Raw genomic sequence first — 12012 nt, 5'->3', positions numbered from 1 at the left:
AAACATTGCCAGTGCTGCTGCTGCTGCCATTCACTCTCTGGGACCATCTGGGAACAAACATTGCTGCTGCTGTGTGCTCAAGCCAGTAGTAATGGACAATAGAGACACAAAATGGGGAGCTGACAAGCACCTTGACATGTTTCACCACCCTGGGCTTTAGGTGTTGTGGGGAAAAATGCCTCCAGAAACACCAGTGTTCTTTCATTTTTATAATAAATGGTTAAGAAATCATGTACAAAAGAGAAATCTTAATTGCATCAGTATTTGGGGACCAATCTCTGCCATCACCAGTTCTAGGTACTTGTTGTTTGCACACAGTTTTTGATGGCATTTGTCAGGCAGGTCTTTCCAAACATCTTGGAAAACTACCTGCAGATCTTCAGTGTATGAGGCTTGTGCAAATCCTGTCTCTTCATGTGATCACACAGACTGATGTTGAGGTCAAGGATCTGTGGGGCCAAATCACCTCCAAGTTGCCTTGTTCTTTATACTGAAGGCTGTTACTAATGACACTGGATGATTTGGATTTTCTGCTGCAGAATAAACTATAGTTTTTACTATTTGCTCTACCATTTAGATGAAATATATTTTTACAATTATATTTAACGTGCAATGTTCTGTGGATTCCTATTGGAGATAATGGGATATTAGTAGGTAAAGTGCCCAAAATGGTTAAGCAACAAAACGCTTGAATATTTTGGTGCAATAATGTAGACTTGCAACCCATTTCAAAGGTCTTCATTATCACGGAAGACCCCCAACTATCTGGAGGGAGGGAAGCTCTAGCTAGCCAAATACTGAGGCGGAGCTGGAAAGGCCCACTTGGGACAGGAAGATGAGTCAGATGTTTCAGATATCTGTGGCTTGAATGTTCTGCTTCCATTTACAAGCCTGAGTGGTAATTTTGGGAGGAGTGCAGAGTCTGGAGAAAGGGTGGTCTGCAACTGGATTGAGCTGGTGGCCTCCTTGACAACTTAAATTGAGAAAAATGACCCTGCTCTTTGTGTTCCTGACATGTGCTTTTCAGACCATCCCAGAGACAGTCCATGAAAGGCATGTAGTCTGCAAGTGGGATGAGCTGAAGTGGCCGCTCGGGTCGGCTAGGTGAGACCACTATTCAGATTGTGGTCCTTTTTAAGATCCCTTGAACAGGGCTGAGTAAAGAAAAGGAGTCTGGTCTGCATGGATGACCTGTTGCTAGGTCCATAGTGATATTTGTCACATGTCATCTAAACTGGCAATTGACATCAACATGTTAAGAATTCTCTGGGTGCAGATGATTCTCCTGAAACATGGTGGTGTACCCTTCTCATGTCATCCTGGAAGCTGAGTGGATCCATGTTTGTCAATGGCATTTCCTGGTCTCCCTTCTGGACTCATGTGGTCATTGCAAAAGAATCCCAAAGTAAGCCTATGAAACGTAGACAAGTGTTACAGGTTGTTGGGAGAGCGAATAGAAAGAAGCAGGTATAATGTAGATTTCTTCAAAAACTAGATTAAAATGCAACATTATCCTTTTAATTTCTTCTATTTCTTATGGCTACATTAAAATGAATACTTGTTTCAAAAGGCTGAATACTGCACATGTGAACTTGGCATAAAAGAATCCTGTGAACAGGTCAATGATGCTTACAGTATTAAGTAAGATGGCAGAACAAGTCATATGTTTGTATGAACTTGTGGACAGACCTCCTTAGCATTGGAGTTTTCTGTGGATTGTCAATTCTCTGCAAAACTTTCAGATTAAAAATTACAGGTTTCATGCAATACTAGCTTGTTAAAGCTGCTTCTGTTTCCATAATCATGAAATTCTCAGAAGGTTCCATCATCAGGATCTGGTTAGAATGATCGTGGCACCATGTCCCTCCATGAAGTCTTAGAATGTTCACATTGGATCCAAGAGAGCAGTGTGACTACTGTATGGACGAATATGATTGGCTTTCAGGCTTCTGTCTCAAGACTTAATAGAGAACCCAGAAAGCAACACATGATCATAAACTCAAGCTGTTACATAAACTGTAAAGAACAAGCCCAGAGGTGATAATGGTAAAATGTACATCCCAAGTTTGGCAATCAAGATAATATACAACAGAAAACATATTGTGAAAAAACGCTGACCATAAGACCTGATATTCTCACTAAAGTAATCTGTACAGCAAGTTGCAAAAAAGCTCAAGCTATTTGTTCTCCAAATTCTTTTACGAATTCCTTTGCCTTAACTGCCAAGTTGATTCCATGGTCCAAGACATTTACTTTCCAGGGAAAATTGAGGTAATTGAAGACAAAACTGGATGAGTACAAGAGGATCATGGATAGAAGACCTGGCCTTACTTGTTTATGGCTTCTCTTAACCTCTCCCAATGAGCAGGTGGACTGCAGTATGGACATTGTTTCCAGTTGATGTATACTCGGTACATTGTGTCAGTTTCCATTGCTTTAAACCAAAAGAAATATCCAGTCAAAGCAACAAAGACCCTTCCCCATGAACAATTATGTATAGTAGGGCTCAAGATTGAAGAATAATGTCTTAGTCCTCTGTATTCATGTACAGGATAATGTGACATGGACAACAGTTTCCTACAAGTTGGGTCAAAGCAAAGCCACTCAGCTTGATTTTATGACTAGCTTTGTCCATGAGCAACACATTGTCTGGCTTCAGGTCCCTGTGCACCAACCCTCTACCATGCAAATAGTCGAGAGCCCAAGATATCTATAATGCATACCTGTTGACTGCATCCTTGGGAATTCCAACCTGCAGAAAACAGATCAGTACCATGAGATTTGGATTGATCTGAGCAGTGACTTGTCCATAGCAAAAATACCAAACATTGAAGATGTTACTGTTGGGACAGTGGCTGCTATAGTGAATAAAACTGTTGCAGTGATTGCCGCATGGCAATCACATTGTGTATTCTGAGAGCCACTGCCAGATTAATTGGGCAACTACTTATGTCCAGTGATAAGGTATTGGGAGACCCAACTTCATCATTTTGTCTGCTGGTATTTGCTTTAGGATGCACAATAGATGGTGCAACCTACAGGTATTTTTATGGAATGATAAAATTGGCCCCATGCATTGGTATTTGTCTCCAGACCACTGACAGAGCCAGCTGAATTTGCTAATAACTAATGACCATACACTATCACTAGTTACGACTCGCCACTTATTTGGTTAACACCCATTTCTCCCAACCTTTCCAAATTCACATCTTTCTGGGAAAAGATGGGCATCTTCTATATGTAAGATCATGGTGATTGGATAACTTTGCTTCTAGATGTGTGGAAACTTTTTACAGCTTATGTTGCTAAAAAACATCTGGATTTGCCAATGACCTACAGATAAACCTCTCTGCTCAATGGTCAGTTAAAATCATTATCACATGTTTATACCTAATTTACCACTTAAACCAACTTGGTTAACTTAAATCTTGGATATGCAGGAGTTTGCATGTTGACTGTGAGTTCCAGAGGGCACCATTAAGAAAGGACAAGGTGAGCACTGAATGTGTATAAGATTGTCAGGATATCTGTGCTGCAGGGTGAATTTTTATTTATAATGGTGGAAGGAGGCCAATGGTTAGATCAGATGTCACCAGTGACTAGAGGGAGACATGAACAGGTTGCTTGATTTGTCTAGGTTTTGTGCACTGGATGGATTGGAGTGACTGTGAAATGTCAGCCTCTGTGCTGTACATGGGAGAGGGGGAATGGAGGGGCTGATATGGAGTATACAGAATGTGTAAAGGGGCAGTAGTGGCAAAAGTAAGCAGCAGCTAAGTGGTGTGCAATTAAACAAGAAGCATATTTGTTTAAATATCTGGCCAGCCTTGCCTGTCTCTTTTCCTCTATGCACATGCCATGTTTAACCGGCAAGACACTCTGAAAATATTGCACTTAGAAATAAATTGTGTGCACACATGCGCTCCCCAAGCCAGATCTGAATGTATCAGAAGTTTTCTAGGATGAAAGGACTAATTTGCTTTGAATAATTACTTAATTAGCAAGTGCCCACAGCAGGCATTACTATGTAAGATGCATAAACGCTCATACTTGGCAGCAGAAAAAAAAAGTGAAAACACTGAAGATTTTAGAAGGGGATCCCAGGGGTAACGTCTATCCTAGCAGAGAGTGACATGGTAAGCATGCCAATATGAGGATACTTTAAAGCTGCAATGCTCCTTTGGGAAATGTGCAAGTTGTTGTCTCTTCAGAGGAAGAACAAGAACTCAAGCGCCACCTATAGGGAGTAGCACATTGACCACTAGGATTGCTCCTTCCTATTGGTGGCACGAGAGTTCTAGCCCCCTTCTGAAGAGACTTTTAGCAACATTATAGAAGTAAACGCAGGAACAAATGGTAAATGGCAGATGCCACGCACACAGATCACTGAAAAGCTTCTGGTATATTTCCAATGTCCACTCAGACCAAGGACAGATCAAATAACAGAACCCGGTGGCCATTTTCAGGATTTCTAATTCACTGTACACCTTTTCCTCTTTACATTTATTCTTTGCTATTATTTTTACAGCCACGAGTTCCTCACTGACTGGGTGTGATGCCAAGATGACCTGAGGTAAAAATCACAACAGATCAGAACAAACTGCCATATATTATATGAATCTGTGTAATGGATCACTGCAATGAATATGTATGTGCCTCCAGTGTATCTGGTGCAGGATACATTGGGGAACACTGAGGATAAATCAACACTTGTCCAAATCGTCCCTCACCGAGCTCTTTACAGAAGTCAAAACTGCACAGGTCAATAGGGTTTTCTATGTTGTCCACGTCTCTGAAGGGTAAAGCACAGCATCTGGCGTGACCATCGTCTTGAGCTGGCATGTCTGCAGCATCAGAGGTCATCATATACCTTCTAACTGCAGGGATTATACAAGATTTATTAAAATTTTACTTGAATCTCCAAATTTTACCCAATAAGAATTAAAATTAGCCTATTTGGTATCACTACAACTGAAGAAGTACAAAAATGTGGTGTAATCCTTACTTCTGGAGCCTTAGTATTTGTTACTGTAAAAACTACTGGGTCGCCCTCCCAGGGCTGCAGGGTACTCTGTATCGGGCCGGTGTCAGGGGAACGTGTCCCAGCAGCGGTGACCCGGACTGTGGCCCTGGGAGCACAAGTCAATGGCGGTATATGAAGTTAGTGAAATGAAATAGTTTGTGATGCCACCTGTGGTGCTCGGCAAGGGAAGTGTTAAGCCGTCGCTGCAGACAGATCCTCTGGGACAGATGGTGGGATGCAGCAGTGATGGTATAGCCCTCCACAGGCAGGGCTGATGTCCCAGGGCAGTGTAGTTGTAATGGGAAGGTGCAGGCAGTGTAAAGGATGGTACCCAGATGTAGTGGTGCTGAGCGGGTTGGCGCAAGAATGAATGGAGGACACCAAGGCTTGCAGTTCCAAGGCTTTACTCAGTCTGTGGTACACAAGGATGCCTACCTCCGGGCTGTGTCCTCCAGGTCAGAGACTCAGCCAACCTCCAGGCCAGATAGAAAGCTCCTCTCCAGCACTCCGCCAACATGTACCTTTCCTGAACGACGACTCTATAGCGCCTTTAAGTGTGACTATCTCCAGTACCGTGGTATTCTGAAGTTCCTCCTGTCAGATGTTCCTAACAACTCTACTCGTATGGCAGACAGCTGTAGCCTCTATCGGGGACTCCTTTCTCCAGAGTCCTGGCTCTCTATTCAGTTGCTGTTGTGCCCCAAGTCTTAGATGGGAGTAGTGCATTTACAGCCAACTACTCCACCGGTGTCTGCTGCAGAATCATAAGTGTCCATACAACCTCAGGGACTGGGCCCCGTCCTTGTATTAAGAACCTATAGGCAGGGTTCCTCTTCCTACCCCCGTGTCCTCTCTGTTCTCCTCCTTTATTCCACACGGATCTTTCTCTCTTATGGAAGCTTAGGTTGCAGTTCTACATCTTTCTCCTTCTGTTTCTTTCCCGTGCCGGCTGTCTCAGATCACTGAGGCAGCTGCAGCACTCCTTCATCCATCCCTTCTTCCAGGGATCCCCACTCCTCCCGAGTGGCTTCCTTCCTCACTGACCCCCTGTCAGACTGAACCTTTAATCCTACACTTTCCCACTCTTTTATGTATCTTAACTCCCCCACCTCCTAGCACATCCAGTGTTCCATGCAGGGAACCACCAGAGGTGCCCTGCTACTCTCTAAGCACTGAGCCGCAATGTGGTTGTGCAGAACTACCCTGTTGTGTGGGGTGGGAGTGTTGGAGTGTGGAAAGTAGTTCCCACCTTACCTGGATGGTGGGGCACTACACCTTAGGAGAAGGTGCAGTACCTCTGTGGTGACTGAGCCTCAGGGGCGCCACACTACAGCTACTGGTTATCTGGAAGTTCCATGTTTTTACCCAATCTTCATCTCCTTCTGTAATGGAAAGTAATGAAGAATCCAAAATTTTCCCAAAATTGTCCCATGTTTGGGTGTTACAACTTTCCCTTTTGTGATCACATCATTTGTAATATCACCTGACCACACAGATTCCTCTTAATCCCTTATTTCTATATTCCAGTAAAACACATCTGTAGGACGGCATTCCCATGTGCCTGTCTTATTAGTGTGCATGTAATCTCTTGAAACTGTGTGAACTTGGTCTTGGGTCCTGTGGTAGCATGTAATATTAAGTCAGTGTCGTGAATGAAGTGTAGCTCAATACAGCATTTTACACCATAACCCATGCAAATGTTTCCAGTAATATCTGCTGAATTGTCTGGTATGTCTTCATCTATTAGCTATTGTAGACTAGATCCTCTTGGACTTTGTGAATGTAGAGTTTTTGGAAAGGTTCATTCACTTCATGAGTATTTATTCCATGATGTAAAATCTTCTGCATAGATCAGTTGAAATAGTATAGAGTAACAGAAATGTGATTCCCATCAAATAGCTTTTCCTGAGAAATGTCTTCTCCTGTAGCATTGGTGTTGAATCAAATCCATCAAGGACAGGATGTTTAATATTCCAGCTCTTATTGGAATCCATTTCTTCCTAAAATAAATGCAGTATCATTCTGCAATATACAACTTGCATTGATCAACATGTACCCACACTTTAAAATTACCCACAGACAATAACCACATTAGATGCTGTTGAACAAGAATCATAACTTGTCCCATGGTTTCAATAATCTCAAAGGGACCTTCCCAGTTACTTTCCCAAGGTCCATTCTTCCTGACAGTTTAATCCTCACTAGAGCCCCTTTCTTGAATGTAGATTCATATGGTGTCTCCATTCTCTGCGTTCTTGATGCAGCATGTGTAAGTATGGCTTTCAAGCTTTCCTGCAACTACTGCAACCATTTGGGCCTTGCAACAGCATCTGTTTGAGGTGTGGACAAAAATGGTTCATGTGGAAAAATTGCATTTTTCTTCCTGTCATTAGTTCAAAAGGAGGAAATTGAGTTGTGGAAGAAGTCGTTCCTCACACTCAACAGTGCAAAAGTTCCGGCATCAACCCAAGTATCTCCTTTGTCCAATATCATGTTGGCAATTCTAGATTTTATTGTTTTCATCATTTCCACAATACCAGCGGACTGTGGGTGGTAAGGTACATTAAACTGTTGAACCCCTAGAATAGTACAAACTGCTTGCATGACTTTTCCTGTAAAGTGACTTCCTCAATAAGAGGTGATCATTCTTGGGATCTACCAAGTACGAAAGACATGATTAAATAATGCTCTTTGTAGACAAAGCATCATCTTTCCTGACAGGTAAACTACAACCCATTTAGAAATAACATCTACTACAACCAATGCATACCTGAGACCATTTTTACCTGATGGTAACAGACCGATCTAACATAGACCATGGACCATCTGCAGGTGCAATTTGGAGTAGTGGAGGTTTGTCCTTTTGGTCTTGGATTCATTTGAGCACAAATGAGACATGATTGAACAATACTTTATATAGTCTCTTCCATCTTTTTCCAGTAAAATTCTGAGAATTCCTAACCTTTTCTTTTGGCCTAAAAGACCCAAACTTTCATGATTATATCTTGTGAACTCAACCTGTAGATGTTTTGGTACCACAGGACAGAACTCCCCTTTAAGTCATGACACATAACCTCCCTTTTGTTTGTTTAAACGGGGTTATGGATCCACCTGGGAAGCAACAAGAGATGTCTTTTTCTTCTGCAAAATGGATATTCGGGTCTGTTCTTGAACTGCTGAAACCTCGAGAGGTTAATGTTGAAACACTTTTCTTGTCACGGCTGCCTCTTTGGCTAGAATATCTGCAGTTGCATTTCCAACAGATAATTCATCATATTTTTTATAGGCAGCGACTTTGACAATAGAATGAAAAACAAAAAATGGTTTTGCTATTATCTCAAATTGTTTACAGCGTGTCACTGTGTGCAAGAGTCTTATTAAATTGTACAAAGCCTTTCTTTTCCCAAACTGGCAAATCGGTCAGTGGGTGATGGTGACACAGTGCCGACATATTCCGCAGCACTTTACATTTTAGAGGGGGCTTGTACAGACAATACACACTACTGCATACCAATAAACACAGATCAAAACAGATACCAAGAGGAATGAAGGCCCGGCATCATTCTGAAGACCATTATCTATGTATTGGAGGCTTCACATTATCTGACCTTGTATCTAGTTCAGATTCGCTCACAATTAGGAGCCATCTATTATCAATCATCTTGGTGACAGACAACTTCCACCCAGAACAGATCAGCTGCAGCTTCTAGAATAACATGGTGATCGGAGAGACGTCACTTCCTGCCATTGGCCTCACATCAGCTCCTCAGTGCTGCTCCTATGTGGTCACTGGTTATTGTGAGGCTCATTAGTATAATCTAGCATTTCCCCTCACCTCAGGTGTCTCCTTCTCCCTGGAAGCCAAAAATTTACTTCTGCATTAGGCTGTTCACCCCTATTCTGAGGATGGACAAAACCTGATCCCTGAATTATGCAAATGTTGATTAAGTAAATTTGTGGGATAATTGCGTGTTTAGAAAAAAAGTTTGTTAGAATTTATTACTTTTAATTAATTTCAGTTCAGTGATCTGATCAGCTTTCACCGGTGGAGATATCTGGCAGTAAGGCTAAGTGCACACGGTGATTTTCTTCCTGTGGATTTTTCCGCGCAGATTTTAAGAAATCCACAGGTCAAATGACCGGCATTTTTCCTGCTGATTTATTCCTTATTTATTTCAGTTTTCCCTCTGCAGATTTGGATAATGGAGCAGGTGGAAAACCGCACAAAAGTGACATGCTGCATTTTTTTGGACCGCACAAAAACCGTGTGCGAAAAACCGCAGTGTGTGCACAGTGTTTTCAATTTTTACCACCCACCTTTCGTGTCTCCCCTTTTTCCCCTCATAGACTGTAAGCTTGTGAGCAGGGCCCTCATTCCTCTTGGTATCTGTTATGATCTATGTGATTATTGTTATGCTGTAACGTCTATCGTCTGTACAAGTCCCCTCTGAAATGTAAAGTGCTGCGGAATATGTCGGCGCTGTAGAAATAAAATTTATATCTTTCATTGATTTAGGCTATGTGCACACGATGCATTTTACCGCTCAGTAACGCTGCAGATCCGCTAAGTGATTTACAGTACAATGTAAATCAATTTTAAAAAAAAAAACGCTGTGCACACGCTGTGTTTTTTTTTTTTTCCACACGGTATTTGTGCGGTCCAAAAAATGCAGCATGTCACTACTTTTGTGCCGTTTTCCACCTGCTCGATTCTCCAAATCTGCAGTGGAATAGTGCACAAAAACAGCAATAAAAAGGAAATCGGCAGGAAAAATTCATCGTGTGCACATGGCTTAAGTGTTCCATTGTTCTGCAGTGCTCCCAGTGGAAAGCTTTAGTATTGCAGTATTCAGTGACATGTCATGGATGTCCATAATGGTTGTAATTCCAAGAAGTCTTAGAAAATTTCCACTTCTTATGCAAGATTGTGTGATGCTTTATGCATGGATTAATCGGGACCGTAGACTTCTGTCTCAAGATTCAGGTTCTGTTTTTATCATAAATTAAAGCTGTTGGCTGTCCTGCCTCTATTACCAATTCTTCATCAACTGCCAAGTTCAGGCTCATTCACACGTCGGTGTTTGGTCCGTATTTTGCATCAGTGTTTGTATGCCAAAGCCAGGAATGGAACTTACCGAGAAAAAAATAAATATAATTGAAAGACTGACTCCTGTTCCTTATTTTGGAGACATTCCTGGTTTTGGCATACAAATACTGATGTGTGAAAGAGGCCTTCGTCTGAATTGACAAGTTGGCATATAATCCAACAAAAAATGGCACTCAGCTTGGTATTATGGTGACAATTTATTCCAGGAGTAGTACACAGTAGTAAAGGTTTTGGTCAGACAAGTGACCTTCAGTGTAATAGATTAACATAGACATAGATGATCATGGACACACATGAGTTGAGACTGGGCAAGAAGCTGCATGAAGGTAAAACTTACTAGCTGTATGAGCTCCTGAATTACCCTAGCTTTGTCCTCATGCAGTCCGAGGACCAGATCACAGCGGGCAATGCAGCTTGAAGGATCACATTGAGAGGAAAGCATCCATCTCCAACAAGACCACCAGCTGCATATTCAAACTGCTACAAGAATCTGGTAACAAGATAGCATTTGTGAGTAAGTGCTGTGCAACTGGTTCATTGCCACTGTGAGATGATCCCTATAGAGTGGGTGTGCAGGAGAAAAGCCATCAGTTCATTCCTGATTAGAAATCCTGGGGGTAGCAGAAGGATATAAATTTTATCCTCCTAAAGTATAGCTGTTGTGAACTCATTTTCAGGTTTACCTCTGGCTTCTGGTGAGGGTGGTGGAGCTGGCTGTGTTGACAGAGGGGTCGTGAGTTCTCCATCCGGGCTCCCTCTACTGGTGACAGAAGGTAATGAAGCTGATCTAAATGGCAGAGACCTGCCACCTGAGGAGGACTGTGAGTGGACATCAGGAGTCTCTGACTGGATTTAAGTCAGCCGACTCCCTAATTTTGTGCTGGTGATTTTTTTTTTTTTTTTTCCTGCCCTGAGGTTCTGATTTCCAGTTCTGTTCCTGCCTTCTCAAGCTAAGTGTGCTCTGCTGTTTTTTCACATGAGATTTGGTCTGGTTTACTCAGTTTTTGTGGTCAGCCAGCCCCTGCTGGGACTGTGCTGAACTTCCATTCTTATGTCTGTTTATGCAAGTTTGCTTTTGTCCCTGATCAGATTGGTCTTTTTACTCTGTCTTCAGAATATACCAGAGTGCTGATATAGGGAATTGAAGTTTAGCCACTTCAGGGTTTTTGTTATCAGAAAGTGTTGGACATTTTTTGGCAGGGTTTTGTGTGTGATTGCAGACAGCATCTTTCTTTTCCTGTCCTTTCTAATTAGTGTGGGCCCCATCATTTGCTCAGCCTATTTTTCTATCTGTGTTTTCATCTTGTCTCACCGACAATACATGTTTGTGGGCTGTCTATTGCTTTGGGGTCTGCTCTGTGGCAGTTTAGATTTCCCTTTTTCTTGCTTTAGGCTTATTTAGTTCTCCGGCTGTGACAAGGCGTCTAGTATCATAGGCACGCTCCACGGCTACTGCTAGTTGTGTGGATAGCGTCAGGGGTCTGCAATCCGCTTAGTTACCAACCTCTGGATTTCTGTGGCTTAGCTTGTTTTTTCCTCCTCGGTGACTCATTCATAGCATATAGCTGTCTTTCAAGGATGATGCCAATAATGACACTCAATGGTCTGAAGATCAGCTGATTGCAATTAAACTGTGCTGGCCTTATGATTGGTCAGGCAGAGGTGGACAAGATGATCCATTCCACAGTGGCCATCTTTGAAATTCTGGAAAAAACATGGTCAGCATAAGACTGCACCCGAGTGAATATGAAGATTGAGTTTGGTTTGGATGTGACCAAAAAAGAAATGGTCTTTGCTGATGTGATTGATAATGACTTGTGGCATCTATGGCCCTCAGGTGATCAGACCCAGCAGAAGGATGAACAGACTTACCACGAAAAGT

General features: G+C 42.3%; 1 long non-coding RNA gene across 1 annotated transcript in view; it reads left to right on the top strand.

Moving 5' to 3' along the window:
- Positions 1-12012, top strand: part of LOC141047991 (uncharacterized) — a 224899-nt gene that overhangs the window by 138087 nt on the left and 74800 nt on the right. The window lies entirely within an intron of this gene.

Source organism: Dendrobates tinctorius, unplaced genomic scaffold (assembly GCF_039654945.1).
Source record: "Dendrobates tinctorius isolate UK_male_01 unplaced genomic scaffold, ASM3965494v1 ptg000131l, whole genome shotgun sequence".
In the NCBI taxonomy this organism is placed as follows: domain Eukaryota; kingdom Metazoa; phylum Chordata; class Amphibia; order Anura; family Dendrobatidae; genus Dendrobates; species Dendrobates tinctorius.
Note: the sequence above shows the minus strand (reverse complement) of the source record. Positions and strands in the feature narration are given on the sequence as shown.